This window comes from Sceloporus occidentalis, unplaced genomic scaffold (assembly GCF_023333645.1).
Source record: "Sceloporus occidentalis isolate IW3139 unplaced genomic scaffold, rSceOcc1.0.p SCAF_4, whole genome shotgun sequence".
In the NCBI taxonomy this organism is placed as follows: Eukaryota; Metazoa; Chordata; class Lepidosauria; order Squamata; family Phrynosomatidae; genus Sceloporus; species Sceloporus occidentalis.
The window spans coordinates 45,221,478-45,244,473 of NW_028316984.1; the positions used below are offsets into that span (position 1 = coordinate 45,221,478).

Here is a 22,996-nt window from a genome sequence, read left to right on the forward strand (position 1 = left end):
TCCGGCTTTGGTCACGTCTTACTTGGAATACTGTGTCTAGTTCTGGGCACCACAATTCAAAAGGGATGTTGACAAGCTGGAGCGTGTCCAGAGGAGGGCAACAAAAATAGTGAAAGGTCTGGAAACCATGCCTTATGAGGAGAGCCTTATGGAGCTGGGTAGCCTGTTTAGCCTGGAAAAGAGTTGATTAAGAGGTGATATGATAGCCCTGTTAAAGTATTTGAAGGGGTGTCATATTGAGGATGGAGAAAGCTTGTTTTCTGCTGTTCCAGAGAATAGGAATTTGAACAATGGATGCAAGCTACAGGAAGAGAGATTCCACTTAAACATTAGGAGGAACTTCCTGACAGTAAGGGCTGTTCAACAATGGAACAAACTCCCTCGGAGAGTGGTGGAGTTTCCCTCCTTGGAGGTCTTTAAACAGAGGCTGGATGGTCATCTGTCAGGGGTGCTTTGACTGTGAATTCCTGCACGGCAGGGGGTCAAACTGGATAGCCCTGGTGGTCTCTTCCAACTATACGATTCTATGATTCTATAAATCTTTTCTCTTAGTTAGGTTCAAAACTACTATAAGAGCCCTTTGTATACTGATATAGACCAGCATGGCTATTTCTTTGAATATGTATTAAAGAATGAGTGTGTGATAGTCATTAAAATTATTGGATTTGGGAGACTCAGGTTCAAGTCCCAACTAATCTGTGGAACTAGCTGATTTAACTTGAGTCAGTCTGTCTCTCACAGCTTGACCTACCTTACAGGGCTGTAGTAAAATTAAAGTGGGAAGAAGAAATGACATGTGCCCTGCTTTGAGCTCCTTTTTTTAAAAGGTGGAATATAAAATGGCTGTTTATTTATTTGATTTATATTTATATAATATTTATATATATTTATATCCCAGCTTTCTCGCAAAATGGGACTCAAAGTGGATTACAGTGTAAATTAAAACAAAACAATTAATACAATGTGGGGTAAGAAAGGTTTTAAAAGCATTAAACCATTGATCTAATGAAAACATTACTTTCATGACATTTAAATCCTCAAAACGGAAGAGGCGGGATATAAATAAATATTTATTGTTGTTGTTGTTGTTATTATTACTATTATACAAAGTAAAGACACTTATATACATATTACATAAGCAGCACATCCATTCACACCCTTCTATTCCATCCAGTTAAAGGCAGAAGGCTTGTTTAAATAGGCAAGTCTTTACTTGCCATCGAAACAAGAGCAAAGGGAGGAGAGAACTGTGCCTCTTGTGTGTGAGGGGACTTCCTTAGCCTGGGGCAACCCCCAAGAAGGCTCTCTCCTGGATCCTCACCAGATGAACCTGAAAGAGTGATGCAACAGAGAGGAGCCCTCCCCTGAAAACTGTAAACTTGCAGGGTGGGGAAGGCTCATATGGAGAGATACAAACTTTCAGATAGTATGATCTTAAGCAATATTGTGCTTTATAGGTCATAACCACAGCTTGGAACTGTGCCTGGAAATGGACCTGTTGGCAGTGAAGCAGTATCAGTGAAGCAGTATTCACCTGTCATCCATTGTTTCTTATCTTTCTTTTTCGCCACTGTTAGTGTTTTCTTTCATTCTTCCTTAATTATGTCTTTGACTTCTGTCCACAGTTCTTTAGGTCCCCTGTCTGTTATACTCAGTAATTCAAATCTGTTTCTTACATTGTCACTGAATTCATCTGAAATGTTATTCAGGTCATATTTTGGTATAATGATGGTTTTTGCTTTGTTCTTCAGCTTAACTCTGATTTTTGTTATAAGTTCATGGTCTATGCCACAGCCATCTCCTGATCTGGTTTTGGCCACAAGGATAGAGTTTCTCCATCTTCTACTTCCATTTATGTAGTCTATCTGGTTTTTGTGTTTACCATGGGATGATGGCCAGGTATATAGTTGTATGAAGCAGGTATTTGCAATGAATACATTATTAGGCACACAGAATTCTATCAGACATTGTCCTGTTTTATTTCTTGTTCCTAATCCAAATCTTTCTACTGTTTTTGATTCTTCTTTGTTGCCAACTTTAGCTTTCAAGTCTCCAATGATTAGTTTGAAATCCTGTGATGATATGTTGTCAATTTCTTCCTGGACTGCATAAAAGAATCTCTCATTTTCTTCTTCATCTGCATCTGTGGTTGGCACATATACCTGGATTATTGTGATGTTTATAGGTTTACCCTGAAACCTTATTGATAACATATGGTTTGACTTTGAGTTGTATTCTTTGAGTGCTCTAGCTATATCAGGGGTTCCCAACCTGGGGGTCGCCAGGTTGGGAATCCCCCCCCACCTCCCTCTCCCCTTTTCTCCATGGGTGCCGGGGCTAGCGCAGGCACCGCACAGGGAAAAGGGGAGGGGGGCAGGGCTCCCTCCTCTTTCCCTTCTCCCTGCGAGTGCTGGCCCTGGCACAGGCACTCGCAAGGAGAAGGGGATGGGGGCAGGGCTGCCTCCTGCTCCTCGCCTCCCTTCCCACGGCTGCCAGACAGCTGCAGGGAGGAAGGGAAGGGGCAGGGGTCTCCTCCTCCCCTCCCTTCCCACGGCTGCCAGACAGCCGCGGGGAGGAAGGGAAGGGGGCGGGGGTCGCCTCCTCCTCCTCCTCTCCCTTCCTGCGGCGGCCAGACAGCCGCGGGGAGGAAAGGAAGGGGGTTGCCTCCTCCTCCTCCCCTCCCTTCCCGCAGCTGCCAGACAGCCGCGGGGAGGAAGGGATGATCAGGGCTGCCTCCTCCTTTTCTCCCCGCGGCTGCCAGGCAACCACAGGGAGAAGGGGATGGGACTGCAAGCCCCAGAGGCCTTTGCGGCCGGAAGTCCCACCCCTTCTCCCTTGGTGGCCTCCCTAATTGGTTGGGAGGCTGGGAAGGGGTGGGACTTCTGGCTGCAAAGCCTGCTGGGACTTGTAGGAGGCTGGAAGTCCCACCCCTTCCTGGCCTCCCAACCTATCGGGGGGGCACGGGCGGGACTTTCCTCCCCAATGGGAGTCGCAGCCCAACAAAGGTTGGGAACTGCTGAGCTATATCTTTCCTTAGACTAAAAGCCAACCCATTTCTTCTTGTTTTTCCATTTCCTGAATAGATTACAGTAAGTGACCCATTCCTGTACATTTTAACTCACTCAGTCCTAGTATTGCTATATTCATGTGTTCCATTTCTGTATTTATTATATCTAGTTTTCCCTGGCTCATGCATCTCACGGTCCATGTTCCAATTACATGTGTAGTGTTGCTTCTAACTATGCTTGTTTTATTGGACATATTTTCTGTCTGGCTTCCCCCTCTCTAGTTGTTGGTTTTTGAGTTGTCTCACCTAAAGGGTGTTCTTGGTGAAATGGTCTCGCAAGGTGGGACACTTTTTGCCTCCTTTTGCTCAGTGCTGACAAGTGTCAGCTATGGTGACACGACTGTTCTCTCTGTGATTAATCTATAATGAGTATTGGGTAGCTTATATCCACCATTTCAAAAACATTTTAAATTCCCCACAATGGCCCAAAGAGAGGCTGCAATGAGGGAAATCTAAAGTAACATTTGGGTCCTGTTGACTTAACAACAATCCTAGTTAGTTAGGATTTGAATCTTAGGTTTCTGCCACACTGCAGAATTAACAAAATAATTAATTCCAGAATTCCATAGCTTCGAAGCATGGCAGTTAAAGCAGTGTCAAACTTTTTTTTGCAGTGCAGATTAGATCCTACAGTGGTCGAATTTCTGCAGTGTAGATGCAGCCTATGTCAACACAATTGCTCTCCATTACTTCTCCCCCCCCCCCCACACACACACACATACTACTTTACAAATATTTTCTACATGTAAACAGCCTCAAAGATAGCATATCTAAAAGGTAACAGTCATTATCAATGGCTAATGAGGGCCTTTAATACACTATCTTCATCAAATAGCTCTCATCATACAATTTCCACTTCAAGGTCAGGGAAGATTAATTTGTTCTGGGCAGCAGAAACTTGAAGAACTAATTCCTTCCTTTGCTGTCAACTTACCTTCTCAACAGAAGAAAAATAAAAGGCTGATACTTGACCATAATGGCCTAAATACCCTAAAGGCACATATCCCATCTGATCTTGAAAGCTAAGCAGGGTCAGCTCAGGTTAGTACAGTCCACCCTCTGTATCCATGGATTCTGCATCTACAGATTCAACCATCTACAGCCTGAAAAATATCCAAATAAATAAATAATTGCTAAAAGCAAATCTTAATTTTGCCATTTTATATAAGGGACACCATTTTACTATGCCATTGTCTAAATGGGACCAGACCATCCATGGATTTTGGTCTCCATGGAGGCAGGGCTGGGACCAAATCCCAGTGGATACGAGGAGTTCCCTGTATTTGGAAGAGAGAATGCCAAGGAGTACTAGGTGGTGTAGACAATATGTCAGAAGAAGGAACTGTCAACACCAACTCTGAGTATTCCTTGCCTAAGAAAACTCTATGAAATTCATGGGGGTCATTGTAAATCGATAGATGACCTGAAAGAGTGTGTGTGCGCGTGCACACACACACACAATTGACCATTATTATGTCATGAAAAGATTGCAAGCATCCTGAAGACTGCAATTTTTCTGCCTGGGATCCCCCACTATGGCCACTGTGAGCTGGAGAATTCAAGAAACTACCCTACAAATAAGTTATTTTGCAAGTTCTGCTTGTGGTTGTTATTCCCATATGCTTTACATCCATCCTTTACATGCCATGGTCGCCCTGGTCGATGATCTCCGTCTGGGCATGGACAGGGGTAGCGTGTCCCTGTTAGTGCTCTTGGACATCTCAGCGGCTTTCGATACCATTGACCACGGTATCCTTCTGGAACGCCTGAGGGAGTTGGGAATCAGGGGCACTGTGCTCCAGTGGTTCCGTTCCTACCTCTCGGGCAGATTCCAGATGGTGCAGCTGGGGGACGTGTGCTCTGACAAGAGGGCCCTTACATCTGGTGTCCCTCAGGGAGCGATTCTGTCCCCCATGCTATTTAACAGTTACATGAAACCGCTGGGAGAGATCATCCGAAGACACGGGGCGTGGTGTTATCAGTATGCTGATGACACCCAAATATGTTTCTCTGTGTCTCCGACTGATGCAGTGACCAGGGATGGCATCTCTCCTCTAGACGCCTGTCTGGAGTCAGTAATGGGCTGGATTAGGGAAAACAGACTCAGTTTGAATCCAGAGAAAACAGAAGTGCTCATGATAGGTTCCCCCGGTCCGGGATTGGAGGTTTGTCCACCTGTCCTGAACAGGGTCATGCTCCCCTTGAAAGACTCTGTTCGCAGTCTGGGGGTGCTCCTGGACTCGTCGCTCCACCTTACATCTCAGGTGGATGTGACGGTACCTGCTATCAGCTTCGGTTGATACGCCAGCTGCGACCCTTCCTGGGCCGGAGGGACCTTGAAACGGTGGTACATGCTCTGGTAACCTCTCGTTTGGATTTCTGTAATGCACTCTACATGGGGCAACCCTTGTACCATACTCGGAAGCTACAGTTGGTTCAAAATATGGCAGCTAGGTTGGTCACCGGATCTTCCAGGGCCACCCACATAACACCAGTATTAAAAGATCTACATTGGCTGCCTATTCGCTTCTGAGCGCAATACAAGGTGTTGGTTATTACCTATAAAGCCCTAAATGGCTTGGGCCCAGGGTACTTGGTGAACCGCCTCTCCCCATATAATCCGCCCCGCACACTCAGATCGGCTGGGAAGCATTTGCTGAGAGTTCCAGACTCGAGATATGCCACAACATCGCGTAGGGCCTTTACCATCTCAGCCCCTCAGCTCTGGAACTCGCTTCCCGATGAGCTCCGCTCAGCCACCTCCCTTGATCGGTTCAGGAAGGAGCTAAAAACCTTCCTGTTCCAACAAGCCTTCCCCTAATTATTCCCTTGTTAGCCTTCCCTCTTTTCCCCTGACTGTTACTGTTGTTGTACATTCTAAGCTAGCTGGATATTGTTATATTGTTGACTGCATTGATTGTATTTAGTGATTGCTATTTTAATGTATATTTACTATGTTTTTATTTTGTAATGGCACTTCTGTAACCCGCCTTGATCTGAAGAAAGGCGGCTATAAATAAATATTTTATTATTATTATTATCCTGTATGTCATACAAAGCTACCTCCATTAACAGGATAGATGTGCTGCTGGCCATTGCATATTTAACAGAATATCTGGTACCTGTCCTGGACTGCAGCCAGCACACACAAACACACACCAATAAGGAGGGCTCAACAAGGTAATTAGCTCTGCAGCAGGAAATAGTCCACAAACCTTGCAGGGATTGAGAGAAAGAGCAAACCAAAAGCCAAAGCCAAAGTCAGGAAAACAGAGATCATGATAGTCAGTCCAGTCCAAGGTCAGGTCAGCCAGAAGGTAGCAATAGTCCAGTTCACTCCGAAGTCAAGAGTCAAGGCAACAAGGAGTCAAGATACAGGGAGCCAGTGCAGGCAGCAATCACACCAAAGTATCATGCAATAAACTCTGGTCTTGAGTTGGCGTCTCTCTGCTTCCTAAATAGGGGACGCCCTCCCCCGTACCAGGTGAGGCTGGTTAGCTAATTGCCTTGCAGCAATTCTCTGGGGTCTGCGTCTGCCAGCACTTTCAGCCCTGCGCTGCCTGAAGGAGGGAACCTCCAAGCCTGGTTCCTCCCCAGAGTCACCACTAGGCTGCTGTACCACCAGAGGAATCCCACCAACACTAGGACCTGGCTGAGCCTCCTCCTCTGGGGCTGGGAGATCAGGGCTGGACTCTGGCAGAGCAGGATTAACACATGGTGTAGCCTCAATTACCTCTTGCACTGGAGCAGGATTAGCACCTGGTGTAGCCTCAATTACCTCTTGCACTGGAGGAACCCCATCCTCCTCCTCATCCTCCGAGACCTGCTCTTGGCTGGCCATGACAGTACCAGAGGTGGAAATAGCATGGAAAGAATAGAGATAGGTTCCTACACTACGAAAAAGAGCAGTTGAACATGGTTCCACTCCTTCCTCTTGGGCAAGTTCCAGAGGGTGATACTCGGGGACAGTCATTCTTCAAAAACAGAGCTTAATTGTGGTGTCCCTCATGGCGCCATCCTGTCCCTGTTGCTATTTAACATCTATATGAAGCCGCTGGGAGAAATCATCCGTGGATATGGGGCTAGGTGTTATCAGTATGCTGATGAAACCCAAATATATTTCTCCATGTCCTGGTCATCAGCGACAATGACAGATGGCCTCTCTCCCCTCAACCAGTGACTTCAAGCAGTAATGGATTGGATGAGGGAAAATAAGCTCAAGTTGAATCCAGACAAAACATAGGTACTTACGGTAGGGGCCCCCAAACCAGGGATTGGGCTGCAACCTCCAGTCCTAGAGGGGCTCACGCTCCCCTCAAAGGACTGTGTTCGCAGTCTGGGGGTGCTTCTTCTTCTTCTTCTTCTTCTTCTTCTTTTTTTGATGTTTAAATAAGAAAAAATAAAGTTTATTGTATAACAGAATGGAATAAATATGACTTGTTATCAAAGTTTGCTATTGTAGTCTTTCTTTGTGTAATAGAATGGAATAAATATGACTTGTTATCAAAGATTGCTATTGTAGTCTTTCTTGGTTAAATCAAAACAATGGTCATATTTAATTCAGTCTGGGGGTGCTTCTTGACCCGTTGCTTCAGAAGAGGAATCAGGTGAATGCTACGGTCAAGAGTGCCTGCTATCAGCTTCGACTGACATGCCAGCTGCACCCTTTCCTGGAACAGAGTGACCTCAAAACTGTAGTACAGCGCGCCCGCGCCATATGCGGCCTTGAGCATACGTGCTCAAGCCACGGGGCGCGCGCGGGGTGGAAGGGCCGGCGCGTCCCATTCAACTGAATGGGTGCGCGACCCCGTTGCACCCCGCGCCGCCGCACACGAGCCCCATTGTTTCCAATGGGGCTCGAGCATAGGCGGAATTCGCCTTACGCGGAGGGATCTGGAACGGATCCCCCGCGTAAGGCGAGGACGGACTGTACATGCACTGGTAACCTCAAGACTTGATTTTTGCAATGCGCTCTACATGGGGCTACCCTTGTGCCTAGTCCAGAAACTCCAGTTGGTACAGAATATGGCAGCCAGGTTGGTCACAGGAACAGCAAGGAGTGACCATATAACACCAATATTGAAGTCACTCAACTGGCTGCCTATCAGTTTCCGGGCACAGTACAAGGTGTTGGTTATCACCTTTAAAGCCCTACATGACTTGGGCCCAACCTATCTAAGGGATCACCTGCTTCCATACAATCCGCCCCGTACCCTCAGGCCCTCTGGGAGGAATTTATTACAGCCCTTAAAGACCAGGTTGACAGCGACCTCCCAGAGGACATTCTCTGCAGCCGCTCCCAACTTATGGAATGGCCTGCCGGACGAGATCCGTCAAATCACCAATCTAGAGAGCTTTAAAAAGGCCATTAAGACGGATCTCTTCCGGCAAGCCTTCCCGGAATAAATGCTCGGCCACAAATAAGACTCCCGTCCAGTGATCTCTGCCCATGATGATTTTTATTTAGCTTAGTTGGTTTTAATATGTAGTTTTTAATCTTACATTGTTTAATCTTGTTTTAAGGGGGGCATTATGTATATATGGCTGTATTTTAACCTGTTGTAAGCCGCTTTGATTGCCTGGCAAAAAGCGGGATAGAAATAAAAATTTTATTTTATTATTATTATGTCAGCAAACCTGTTATCCAAACTAACAAATATGCACATGTGAAATGAAACAATGAGGTCATGTAAGGCTTGCATAAGCAAATAAAAACATAATTTTTTTTCTAGAGACCACTTGAACATTTTTTCCAAAATGCAGTGCGCCCGCGCCATACGCGGCCTTGAGCATATGCGCTTAAGCCGCGGCGCGTGCGCGGGGCGGAAGGGGCGGCACGTCCCATTCAATTGAATGGGCGCGCACGCCTGTTGTGCCCCGCACCCATTGCACCCCGCGCCGCCGTGCCACCGTGCACGAGCCCCATTGTTTCCAATGGGGCTCGAGCATAGGCGGAATTCGCCTTACGCGGAGGGATCCGGAACGGATCCCCCGCGTAAGGCGAGGACGGACTGTATATCAGCTCCCACTTTTGTTACAGTTTATATTTTGGGAGCCAAAAGATTTATGCATTTTTTAAGATGCTGGGGGTAGCGAGTGAGACAGGATTATCTGCTTTTCCCCTTTCCTTCTCTCTTCCTATTCATGCATGTTCAATCTAAGAAGCAGGTGCTGGAGGCAGCTGATATTTGTGTTGTCTGTTGTAAGCAGACACACACAGCTATAGTAGGGTCAGCTAGAACTGAATCCCATTCAGCAATCCCTTTTCGAAAACAGAAACTTCCAACTTCTAAAAATGGGCATATACACAGCTTACAGGAGCCCGGCTGCATCCAGGATGGACCCAGGCAGTGATTCAGCAGGGATTTCTGTGTGACAGGACCCAGCTGCCTCCTGAATTAGCTTTGAATTCAGGAAAGGTAAACCAGGGTTTTTAACCCCATGCAACAGGGGCCTCAATTTGGCACCACTTTAACTGCCACAGTTCCATTTCACAGAATTCTAAGATTTGTAGTTCGGTGAAGTACCAGTATTCTGACAGAGAAGGCTGAAGACCATTTAAAACTACAAATCTAAGGATTCCATAGGATGGATCTACAAAACTTAAAGTAGTGTCACACTACATTCTTTCTATAGTGTAGATGCATCCAGAGCTGTGGGAAAGGCATACTTAGCGAGATTAGTTCATAGCCAGGCCAAATGTGGAAGAAACTTTGACAAAGGTGAAAAAAACAATGGTAGTGGTTCAGTGACTTTTGCCTAGAACCAAAATCTGGAAACTTTATTTCTTTCAGGGTGCACCTACTACAGTCCTCTAAACCATGTTCACTGTCTAATAGCTTCAGGTGTGCTACTATACACTGAAGTATACAGTACAATGAAAGTATCCCAGGTTTCTCCAAACAGCTACCATGGACAGAGCTTTATTTTAGCAGAAACACAATTACCTGGCAACAATGGCAAAATGGCTCATAATCACTGCCACCTCAGTTGAAAGATGGCTAGAATTAATTCTGAATATTTGCTGGCTCTGTCACAGCATCCCACCTCCTGGAACAGGTTCATCGGTACCCAGGACTTCTGGAGTTTGGCTGCAAAAAGGTATTCCAGATTTCCAAAATAAATTTCCATCATCTTTGCATACCTGTTCTAAAGTGTGCCTTGGAATTAATGATCTCCCACATTCCATCTTTCCAATGCACCACTACACCTTGTACTGATGCTCTGTTATGCTGCATACTACTAGCCACTGAGAGGATTACTGATCACTGAGGATATTTCAGCGGATCATTCTATAGTGATTTTTTTTTTAAAAAAATGATTAGCTATATTTCTCAATGTATCCCAAAGGAAACTATATATTCAACATATTCTTGTTGAATTTTATCTGCACAAAAACTCTCTGAGATGAACTTGCTCATTGTTATTTGCCAGGATGAAAGGTAGTAATTTGCCTAATGAGCTTAATAGCTATGGGCCAAACTAGTCATCATGATGCAGCAAATTCAGAATTAGGATCCCTTGTGGTTTTGTTCTGCTAATGAGCAAACCCACTAGGCTGCTTTGGAGACTGAGGTGATATTAACCCATTCTTAACATGCCTTTCTCCAGAGCAAAGCAGTTCTGTGGGGTGGGATGGGGATAAAGAAAGATATAGATGCTGTTTCTATCTCTCTGCATACTCACCCTGACAGAAGAAATTACAATTTACAGTATGTTGGCAAATGGTTTCTATTGAGGAAAGAGCACTGAACAGCCTAATAGCCTATATATGAGATTGACTACAACCTCCATCATCTCTCAGAGATCATGGTTGTAGGCTATGCCAGCTGGAGATGCAAAAGTACAAGGAGACGAGAAGGAAAGTCAGGGTCCCCAGGCTCTGCAGCAGAATAGGCTTTTGCTATCCATTCACCTTTTAGAGGCAAGCCATGTTGGGGAAGAGTAGCACTGAAGAACAGGGACATTCTTTAGTTCAAGTTATTGTGAGTGAAATTACCTAAGAGAGGGCCAGTGCCATGGCTTCTTTGCCACAGCAGTGTGACACAGACTATAATGTTGAAAGACTATACTATTTAAGTTTAGTTTTATATTGTTTGATGTTTAAACCTCCCTCAGATTGGTACATGAGCCCACCAGAGAGCACCAGAGGGGTGTTGCCAGCTGTTTCCGAACAGCAGCAAAAGCACAATCAGTGCTCTGAAGGAGATGAGAAGCAGTTTTGCCAGTTTCTGAGGAATTTAAAAACTTTCTGTTTGATTTCCATGGTTAAGAAATTTCCAGGTAAATTCCACAGAATTCAGCCCTTCCCGGCCAAACATACCTTCCCACCCAAAAATACCAGCCCAAAAGACCTTCAAAACATACCCCCTGTCCCAAAGTCCCACCCCTTTAGCCTTCCCATAGTGCCTTACGGCCCCCTCTGACCCTAGAAGTCCTGTCCACTTCTGGGGGATTTGGAGGCATTCCAGGGAGCCAATCGGGATTTCCTTCAAGGGTGATTGGCAACACTGATGAGAAGGAAAGTCAGGCTCCCCAGGCTCTGCAGGAAAGTGGGCTTTTGGGGAATTACTGACCTTTCTGGGGTTCACTGCTATCTGTTCACCTTTTAGAGGAATGCCTTTAGGCTTAGTGTCTAGCATCTGCACCCTAGCTATGTTCGGAGCACATTATACACTCAGCTTGGAAATGACACTTTTTTGAACGACAGCTCTCAGAGTTTAGCATTCTCACTGGCCAAGTTGGTTAGGGTATTTTTGGGAGTTGTAATGCTAAAGGTAGTTTTGCTTTGATCAAGTTTATATTTGAAAAATATCCTCTTGAGGGAAGACTCTCTCCTAGCTCTTATTCTACTTTACCTTCCAAACAAACTGCTTAAATGTTTTGTTGCTGTGGGCCTTGAAATCATTTCTGACTTGTGGTGGCCCTAAGGCAACTCTATCACAGGGTTTTCATGGCAAGATTTGTTTAGAGGAGGTTTGCCTTTGCTTTTTTCTATGAGGCTAAGAAAGTGTGAGTTGCCCAAGTTCACCCAGTGGTTTTCCATGCCCAAGCAGGAATTTGAACCCTGGTCTTCAGTGTCATAGTCCAATGCTCAAACCACTACACCACACTGGTTCTTATAGGAACATTTCAAGCTACTACTCTGTTCCTGTCATATACAAAGTATTTACTACTGCTTTCCTGATGGATTTGCCTTCATTAGGCAGCTCTTGAATCAGAAACACTGCAGAGGTGGTGCTAGCACAATGAGTTCACGACACAGCTGAACAGAGAAAGAAAAGAAACACACACCTTTGGCTTTTCATTCTCTACAACAATACTTGCAAATTCCAGGTGTTCCTGTCATTTCTTGCTTAGAGCTGTTTGTTTTGTTTGTATAGTGCCTCCAGGCTCACTAGAGCCCCTAAGGTGATGCAAAATGGATTTTAAAAAATAAATAAAAAACAACAACACAGAGATAAAAACTTCTAAAACAAATTCAAATAATCTTTAAGAATACTTTATAGCAATCTAAACATTTTCTTTAAAAATATATGTAAAAAAATAAAAGAGAAAAAGCAGCTTCAAATGCAGTGGGCCCTTGGTATCTGCTGGGGTTTGGTTCCAGGACCCCCCATAAATACCAAAATCTGTGGATGTTCAAGTCCCATTAAATGCAATGGCGCAGTAAAATGGTGTCCCCTACATCAAATGGCAAAGTCAAGGTTTGCTATTTGAAATTTATACTTCTTAAAATATTTTCAAGCTGTTGATGCTTGAATCCATGAATAAAGAATCCATGGGTACAGAAGACCAACTGTACAAAGACTATATAGTACAACATTAACTTAACTGCCCGCCAGTAACTCAAAACAGACAGAGCTAGACTAATTTTCCTTGGCCAGGAGTCCCACAGTTGGGTGCTGTTAAAAACAAATCCCTGTAACGTGTGTCTTGAGAGGGACTGTGACAATTGACAGGGCATCTGATAATGATCTCAAATTTTGAGTGGGCTCACATTGGAGGTTTACCTGTTGATTTTGGATCACCATAAATCAGAAATGACTTGAAAGACACACAACATCAATTCCCTAGACTCAGGACTTTTTCATATTCATAAACCCTATGTAGCCCCTAGTTTAGGGAGTACATAGATACTGTGAAAGTCCACCAGTTATTGGGCAGCAGAACCATTAAATCAATTATTTCGTATAAGTCCCACCTGCCCTCTTGCATGACAGGGAATTGCGGCAGAGACCCAGTTTTTGTTTGCCATGCTAGTGATTGCTCATAAGAGGGATGGGAACCTCATTTAGCTGCTTCCCAATCAAGAGGTGGACAGGACCACATTGAGCATAGTGATTGCTGCACAGTGAGTGGGGATTTAGAGGGATTGGGATGGCAGTCACTCTGTAGCAATGTAACTGCACTGCAGTACTTACGCATTTGCAACTCCCCAAATGGATTTCAGACAAATACAACAGGAAGGAGGATGGAAATCCTACAGCAAAAAATTAGAGGGAGAGAGAGAAAAGAAAATATGGGTAAGGAAATAATTGAAACTGATGACCTCAAGCTTTATTATTTAAACCAGCAGATTTTAATATAATTCAGTCCCTCCCACTCTTTACAAAGCTAATCAAGACAAAGTGTATCTGCATTCAGTTTCCCAGGCCTTATCTATTTCGCTGCAGATTGAACAGTCTTCTTTCCTTCCTTACCTGTTTTTGCTTTCTTTTCTTCACGCATTTCTTTGTTTATTGACTGTAACTCTATAGAAGGCTGTGGCATTACTCATCGTATTGGTGAACAGTAGCTTTCAAGTAAATTCATTGGATTTAGGTCTGGGCTTACACTGGGACATTTTACAACAGGTTCTTGTTTTAAACCCCTCCTCTCATGTTACTTTGGCTGTGTGTTTAGAGTCACTGCAACTTTCTGTCCCAGTTCAAGGTCCTTTGCAAAGTGAAACAATTTTCCCCCTAGAATTGCCCTGTATTTGACTCCACCCATCTTGCCCTCAGTTCTGAGCAGATTTCCAGTCCCTTCTGAGAAAAAAGCATATTGATTCTGCCACTACAATGCTTCACTGCAGGGATGGTGTTTTCAGTGTGAAGAGTACTGTTGGATTTACATCACACACAGCATTTTCTGACTCAGTCCTAAAGTTAAATTTTGGTCTCATCAGAGATGATTTTTTCACACATGCTTTTCTGAAAGCTCCAAATGGGTTTTGATATGGGTTTGTTTCAGCAATGGGTTTCTTCTCACTACTGGATGGACAGTTGTTCTATGGATGATTTCCCCCATCTCAGCTGCAGATCGTTCCAGCTCTTCAGAGCTACCAGTGGTCTTATAGTTGCTTCTCTGACAAATGCACTCCTTACTTGGTCACCAGAATTTGGTAAATAGTCATATCTAGCCAAGGTTGTAATTCAGTTGTGTTCTTTCCATTTTGTAATAATAGATTTAGTGGTGCTCTGGGAAAACATTCCTAGTTTAGGATTTTTTTTAAATAATGTAATCTTGACTGTTGATTTTGGATAACTTTACCCTGAACTTCTTGTAATATCCTCTTGGTCTTCATGATGCTTGTTTAGATATTTATTGTGTCAATCTTTGGGCCTTCCAAAAATTAGAGTATTTAAACTGAGATCATGTGGCAAACAAGTGGACTCCATTTGTCTCCTTATGTGACTTCTAGAGGCAGTTTGTTGCACCAGAGCTTATTTAGGCAAGTCACAGCAAAGGGGAGGAATACTTATGCAACCAACATGCTCTGCTTCGTTTCTGTTTACTTAACTTTTGTGCCACAGTAAAAAATATTTGGCACCTTAACTGTGTTGGGTATCTTGCCAATTAAACCCATTTCAGTTCTAAGTTTTAACACAACAAAATGCTGAAAATACAACGTTAGTACTTTTGCAATGCACTGTGTATTGTACTACTGTATGACTTCTTTTGTCAGCATTGTTCTTGTTGTTGGTATTAATGGTGACAATAATTGTTAGCTTTAGGTTTTACTTCCAGTTTTGGGAATGTGAGAACTGCAGTCTTTCTTGAATCATCTTCCAAACTTGAAGAATTCCACAAAACTGCAGTTCAAGCAACTAAAGTGTAAGCAAGATTTGAGGACCAGCATAGCGTAGTGGCTTGAAGACCAGGATTTGATTCCCCACTTGGCCATGAAACCCACAGGATGACCTTGAGCAAGTCACATGCTCTCAGCCTCAGAGGAAGGCAATGACAAACCTTCTTTGCCAGCAAATCTTGCCAGCAAAACCCCATGGAAAATGCACTATTGAAAGGAAAGTTGAAATTCTAACAATAGATCTGCTGTTCAGAGAAGCCCTGAAAACCTGTGTATTTGAGAAATAGGATAATCACATACAACTGCAGAACACTGTAGTGTTCTCAGACTAACTCCTTCTCTCTTGTGAGTTCTGCTTTGGGAAGGACTAGCTGGCTTTGGACTAAACTCATTACAGCAGACAGTTCAGTCTGGCTCTCCCCTGGGTTCACAGCTAAGGAGAAAAATCTTACTGTTATCCTTTCCAACTAAAAGACAGCAGTATTATTTTAGTTTCCATACTGATTCTGCTTTGCTGGTTTGTCATTTGAATACATTTAGTATTTTTTATTTTTTATTTGGTTAAAGGGACAGGGGGAGGCAGCTAAGGAGCATATAATAAAATCTGATTTCTCATTTAAATGGAATTTTATATAGTATTCAGTCAAAAACTGTGAGGGGCTTTTTATGACTCACTCTTAAAAGAATTTCACAGCTTGACAGACTTTTTTTTGTTAAGAAAGAAAAACAGTATCTAGGAAGTCTACAAAATTTTCAGAATAAGGTTCACTTAGAACATTGTGTTGGAGTGGGGGGTTTGGAGTGATTTGGAATGATATCAACCATATCTGCACACTAGAAAACTTGGAAGACAAGATGAAGAGACTAGCTTATGGCCGATTATATAAACCATATAAAGGGGAAATGTGTATAAGTACACACTGACTGAAACATCTTGCATCAGACATAAAAGCGTGAGAAGCATTAAGAGATCTGCTTATACATGAAATCACGAAACACATAAAGGCTCAAAACCAGGTGTTAGTCCTAACTAGGGCTGCATCTGCACAGCAGAAATAACACATGGCTGTTACAGACAGCCAAAACAAAGCTGCTTCGAGTCACAGTGGAGGAATGGTGTTTCAATGATGCATGCATCCTAAGAGTCCAGAAGTCGCACCAAAGCCACGCTCCAGCCCTAAGGACTGGAGTGTGGCTTTGGTGCGGCTTCTGGACTCTTAGGACGCATGCATCATTGAAACACCATACCTCCACTGTGACTCGAAGCAGCTTTATTATGGCTGTCTGTAACAGGCCACAGTTTGACACTGCTTTAACTGCCATGGCTCAGTGCTATGGAATTCTGGTATTTGTAGTTTTGTGAGATACTTAGCTTTATCTGCCAGAAAGCTCTAGTGCCACAACAAACTGCAAATCCCAAGATTCTGTGGCATTGAGCCATGGCAGTTAAAGCAGTGTCAAACTGCATTACTTCAAACCGGAACCCAGGAGAGCCAGTGTGGTATCCTGGTTTAAGCATTGGACTAAGATTCCAAGAAACCAGGGTTCAAATCCCTGCTAAGCCATGGAATCCCATTGGGTAGCCTTGAACTAGTCTCACGCTCACAACCTCAGAGAGAGGCAGTGACAAGCCTCCTCTGAATAAATATTGCCAATAAGCCCCTATATGAGGGTTGTCATAAGCTGGAGGCCTAACTAGAGTAGATCCACTGAACTAATAGGAGCTTGGCAAGGCACCAGTTATTCATGTTTCATTGATTCAGTACAAAGGTGGGAGCATGTGGCTCTCTAGATATTGTTGAACTGCAAGTCCTAACCTTCTTCATAACTAGCTATCCTAGCTAGGGCTGCTGTAGGGTCACCCTACCTCCACTCCCTATTCAATGATGTCAGTCTAATTTAGATTAACTATTGGATTTAGGCTAAAGCCTAAAGTAGGTATGATGCTAACCTAGTCAAAATGTAAAAGTTTCTTGGTAAGACTAAGGGCTCAAACAGATAGGCCAAAATAAAGCTGCTTCGGGTCACTTTGGAGGTATGATGTTTAAATGACACACACATCTTAAGAGGCCAGAAGCTGCACCAAAGCTGTGCTCTAGTCCTTAGGACTGGAGCGAGGCTTTGGCATGGCTTCCGGCCTCTTAGGTCGCATGCAGCATTTAAACAGCATACCTCCAAAGTGACCCAAAGCAGCTTTATTTTGGCCTATCTGTTTGGGCCCTAAGTGGACAAATGTTTGTGAGCTTGTATAGCTGAGGTAAGTAGTATTACATTGTCCCTTTCTCCTTCAGCAGTGAGAGGGAAATGTTTAGCTGGTGCTGGATTTCTTGCAGGAGTGATTTCTGTATGATAGGAGTAGACACCCTCCTGATATTATTCCAGTGTAACTCCCATCAGCCAATGGTGAGTGGTGATGAAGGTTGCTATCAAAAAACATGGAACTATGTGTGTTCTCTGTTCCAGACATAAAATGTTTTTGTTGAATATATGGGGAGAGAAACAAATAGCACAGCACTCCATTATTCCCACATCTTAACTCCAAGAGAGGGACAGCACTGCATGCTCAGTTGCTTTCATCTTAATGACCCTTAGCTCTCCCTCATTCTCTTTTCCAGTAACATGTTTGCCACATACATAAACATATTTGTAAAACAGTAAAACAAGTTTGAAGGGGAGCAGTAAGACTGAGAACGTGAAGTTTGAAATGACTTAGAGTTCTCAGTCTCACTGTCCCCTGAAACCTGCTTCTGTTTCTACATGCACATACAGATAAAGTTTATAACATCTTTAGCTGAAAGGGAAAGCAGCAGGGAAGGTGTGTCTCCTTCCCACAATGGCTCTCACATTCCAGGGATTCCAGAATACTCTTACATGAAGAAACCATTCCTTCAATAGTTTCTGAATCATGCAATGGCAATTCCACCCAAAAGGAATATGGTAAAACAGGGGAGTATGACTGTCATCATGTCAGGATAGTTTTTAATCAGGGATCGTTGATATTTTTGGGAGATGAAGATGGTGGCTGGTACAACCACATTGCCCACTACCATTTTACTCCACAGAATCATAGAATCATAGAGATGGAAAACACCACAAGGGCCATTCAATCAAACCCTCTCCCATGTAGGAAGACACCATCATAGCACTCCTGATAGATGGCCATCCAGCCTCTGAAGGAGACTCAACCATATGCCAAGGCAGCGTATTCCATTGTCAAACAGCTCTTACCATCAAGTAGTTCTTCCTTATGTTGAGGTGGAATCTTTTCTCCTGTAGCTTGAATCCATTGCTCCATGTCCAGTATCTGGAACAGAAGAAAGCAAGCTTGCTCCATCCTCAATATGACATCCTTTCAAATATTTAAACATGGCTATCATATTATTTCTAAACCTTTCTTTCTCCAGGATATACATATCAATCTCCCTAGGTTTCTGCTTGTGAGGCCTGGTTTCAAGTCTTTTCTCCATTGGTCAACCTCCTCTGGACACCCTCCAAGTTGTCAGCATCCTTCTTGAATTGTGGGGCCCAGAACTGGACACAGTATTGCAGGTGAGGCCTGACTAAAGCAGAATAGAGTAGCACTGTTGCTTCCCTTGATCTATACACTATAATCCTATTAATGCAGTCTAGAATCATATTGGCTTTTTTAGCTGCTGCATCACACTGCTGACTCATGTTCAGCTTGTAGTCTACTAGATCCTTTTCACATAATGTTTGTCAAGCCAGGTATCCCCCATTCTATAGCTGTGCATTTCATTTTTACTGCCCAAGTGTACTATCCAAGATATCTCCCTGTTGAAATTCATGTTGTTTTGTCCCAGCTCTCTAAACTGTTAAGGCCATTTTGAATGCTGATCCTGTTCTCTGAGGTATTAGCTACCCCTCCTAATTTAGTGTCATCTGCAAATTTGGTAAGCATGCCCTCTATTCCATCATCCAAGACATTTATAAAGATATTGAATAACCCTAGGCCCAGGACAGAACCCTGTGTCATCCTGTTAGTCACTTCTCTCTGGTATAAGAAGAGCCATTGCTGAGAAGCTTTTGCGTTTGGTCGGTCAGCCAATTACAAATGCACCTAAGCATAGCACTGGCTAGCCCACAGTTTACTAGCTTTTATGCAAGGATCTCATGGGGGATTTTTATTAAAGGTCTTACTGATATCAAAGTATGCTACATTCATAGCATTCCCTTCATTTACAAAGCTTGTGATTCTATATAAAAAAAGGAATCCCTCCATATTCACTGAGGTTAGAGGCACAGGACCCCTGTGAATGTGGGAAAACTGAATATAATAAAAACACTATGCTTTTACCTATGAGAACACCTCTCTAGAAATCTCTAGGTCCTCCAATGCAACTCTGTGGTTAACATCTGTCAGACATTGACCATAGAATTGCACTGGAAGAGCTACAAATGTCTAGTGGAGTATTCTCTTCAGGAATCGCTAGATCCTTCAGTGCAACTTTGGTTAAGGTTGACCATAGAGTTGTTCTGGAGGATCTAGATATTCCTAGAGAGAACATATTAATAACATCCGTAAATAAGCAGATCTGCAAAAGTCAAAGCTGCAAATGTGGAGGGATGAGTGTACTATTAGTCTAGCATAATTTGTTTTTGAGAAACACGTGTTGACTTTAAGTGATGGCATGCCTTTCTAAGTAATTATAGACTGTCTGCTTCATGATCTTTTCTAGGCTTTTTCCTAGTATTGATATTGGGTCCTCCCCTCCCCCTTTTAGAAGATGTGGACAGAATTTGCCCTCCTCCAGTCCATGAAAGGTCCATGAAATGGAGTCTACGAAATGGAGAGTTTTCCTGACAAGACTTGTGTGTTTTTTTGTCAAGCATATCAAAGATGCACAGAGTTCAGAGGAAGTTCTTGGATAAATAAATTCTTAAGCCTCATAATGAAGTTTCATTCATAAATATTAAAGCCTCATAATGTTGATTATCACATGACATAAAAAATTAAATGTGAAATTTGCTGGGATTTTGAATTTTGCATTCCACATTTAAGCATTTGCTTCTTTAATTGCTTTTTAAAAAGAGAGCACGTCATTTTAGAAAGAAAGAAAATATCACTGGCAGGCAAGGAGTGGTTCAGTTTCTCAGGGCAACCAAAAAAATTCATTAGGTGATTTCATTTTTCTTTCCTCAGCTTTGTGTGACACATTCGGAAAAAAACATATCCTCTGTCCTGTGGGATATTAACCTCTTCTAATTGCTTAGAAATTCCTCAGGATGGAAGGTCCTGACAATAGTCTGGCTTTCATAATGTGATAATAGAAACAGGCTCCTCATTCACAGATTTCACGTATTATAAATCATATGGCTGAAGGCTGATATAAAAATGGGGGGTGGGGGGAGAAAAAGAGGAAGAAGAGGAGGAAAAGTTCTTGTATATGTCTTTACTTTTCAGAGCAATGGTCTATAACAAACTTTAGAGGACAGCTGTAAAACTTTATTTTAGTTATTAAGATTCAGATTAATTAAACAAAGAATAATAATAATAAATAAATATCCAATACCAAAAACATATTGCTTGAACAAATTCCATAATCTGGCAAATAATTACCCTATCAGTTTGTATTCATATAAGGTATTTTGTATTCAGATAAGATAATAGTAATTAATAAGAAGACTCCAGATTTTCTGGAAAAAAATAGTAGCATTAAATGTTCCATAGTACTGCAGTTCAAAGGTGGTGACATGATGCATAAGAATAGACTCTCATAGGTTTTTTGTCCACTGATTGTAGGGATAAGGGTCAACTGACATGCTTTAACAGGAAAAATGTAAGATACTACTGTTTGTAATTTTGGGGTATCCGCTTTCAAAATATTGCCTAACAATGTAGTATTGATATACAGTCAGCCCTTGGTATCCATGGGCTTGCCACCTGCAGATCCAAGCACCCGTGGATGGCAAGCCTGCGTTGCCCTCAATGGTGGTGCGGCTGCATGCATGCAGCCGCACCACCATTGGAGACAGCCCCCATTGTCCCATGGTGGCATGTGCATGCGGCCGCACCACCATTAAGTTCTGTTGTCACACATACCACTACGGGACAACAGGACTGTCCCTAATGGTAGCACAGCTGCGTGCTCACACCACCATTGGAGACAATGTAGGCTTGAGCATCCGTGGATTTTGGTATCTATGGGGGGAGTCTGGAACAGATCCCCCATGAATACAGATGGCCAACTGTAGTCATGTTCATATTTGAGTACCACCAAATATGGACAAATGTATCATTTCTCATGCCATAACACTAACAGAGTTTAGAGAGAGCGGGAAACATTTTAAATAACCACAAATCTATATTTTATTTAAGGGTAATCATACAAGTGTTTCCAACATTCTTGAGTCACCTCTATTCCAAATTGTCTTTATAGTTATATTTAACAGATAAAGACTGTGGTTTATTTATGTCTGGAGTCATAAAATACATTTTTGAAAGGGGTCTGTTCTGTATACAGTTGCCCCTCCTAGTTCGCAGACTTCCTGTTCGTGGTCTTGAATTTGTGTGAATGGGAAGCCAGGAGGGACAAAATGGCACGTGTGTGCGCGGCTCACACAGGGCTTGGATATTTGTGGTTTTTCCGATTCGCGAGAGGGTCTGGAACAGATCCCCCATGAATCAGGAGGGATGACTGTAGAAAGAATCGAATGTTTTCAAATTAAATAGAATCTCTACATACATCTATTCTTCTGATTAGTTTCTGAATGTAACATCCTGATCTGTAGGTACTGAAAAAATGGGAGATTTGTATTATTCTGAGCTAATCAGGCTTAGAAAACAATTACTCCATGATCTATACAGTCCTTGAATTTAGTCAGATTACCCTTAAACCAAATCAAATAGCTCCCCCTCCTCCTGAGCTGTTTCAGACACTATACTTTTTAAAACTGGAGCAAGAGGGGATATATACAGAGCTAACACTGATGCATATTTTTTCCTATATCTTTATACAAAGGCATGTAGTTCATGAATTATGATGCTCTAAATTGTGTCATTAAAATGTAACCATGGCAATAGTTCAATCCAGTCACTCAAGATGCATCTGCACTGCAGAAATAATGCAATTTGATACCACTTTAACTGCTGTGGCTCAATGTGATGGAATTTGTAGTTTTGTGAGATATTTAGTTTTTTCTGTCAAAAAGCTTTGGTGCCACAATCAACTACAAATCCCAGGATTCCATGGCATTGAGCCATGGCAGTTTAAAGCAGTGCCAACTACATAATTTCTGCAGTGGAGATGCAGCCTCAATCCCCAATTTTCCTATGATGAGAGTTTTTGTTAAAGGTACTAATCTTAGTATGCTTATACTCAGTAGTTACTAGTTTATATATCTTTCTTTGAGCACATAGTCATATAATTTACTCTTTATTGGCCTTAGTTGCACTCTCTCCCTTTCCCTGCATCATCTAGTATGTAGTTAGTCTGAGTTTGTTCCTCCTTCATCTTAGTCTCCAGCTATGCTTCTGTCCTCCATTTTTTGAAGAACACGTTACAGAGCCTCTCACCAAGAGATATAAACTATTAAAACATTGTGCCTGCTTTATTTTTCTACTAGACCCTGGAGAGGGGCTGCTGATGGTGTAAGCTTGGTTGTTGCTCACTTTCTGCTCACTTTCTACTCATAAAAAGTTTATCTGTTTGTGAGATACACTATTATGCCTACTTTATTTTTCTGATAGACCCTGGAGGTGGACTGCTGGTGGTATAGGTTTGGTTGTTGCTCACTTTCTACTCATTATTAGTTTCTCTGTTTGTGAGATATATTAGTATCTCATACATTCTCCAGTTGTAGTCCACCTTCTTCACCTTTCCAAATTCCAAATCTCA

At 42.8% G+C, this 22,996-nt stretch overlaps 2 long non-coding RNA genes across 2 annotated transcripts; both read right to left on the reverse strand.

Annotated features, from left to right (window-relative positions):
• Positions 1-1,098: 1,098 nt before the first annotated feature.
• On the reverse strand, positions 1,099-10,188 carry LOC149313826 (uncharacterized). Its single transcript, XR_016281091.1, has 4 exons — positions 10,015-10,188; positions 7,319-7,439; positions 4,002-4,170; positions 1,099-2,143 (listed from the first exon to the last, which is right to left on the reverse strand). It is a non-coding gene; the product is annotated as an uncharacterized LOC149313826 (long non-coding RNA).
• A 2,179-nt stretch (positions 10,189-12,367) lies between these two features.
• LOC149313827 (uncharacterized) lies at positions 12,368-18,419 on the reverse strand. The gene is made up of 3 exons (XR_016281092.1): positions 18,369-18,419; positions 13,492-13,550; positions 12,368-12,473 (listed from the first exon to the last, which is right to left on the reverse strand). It is a non-coding gene; the product is annotated as an uncharacterized LOC149313827 (long non-coding RNA).
• Between the last annotated feature and the right edge of the window lie 4,577 nt (positions 18,420-22,996).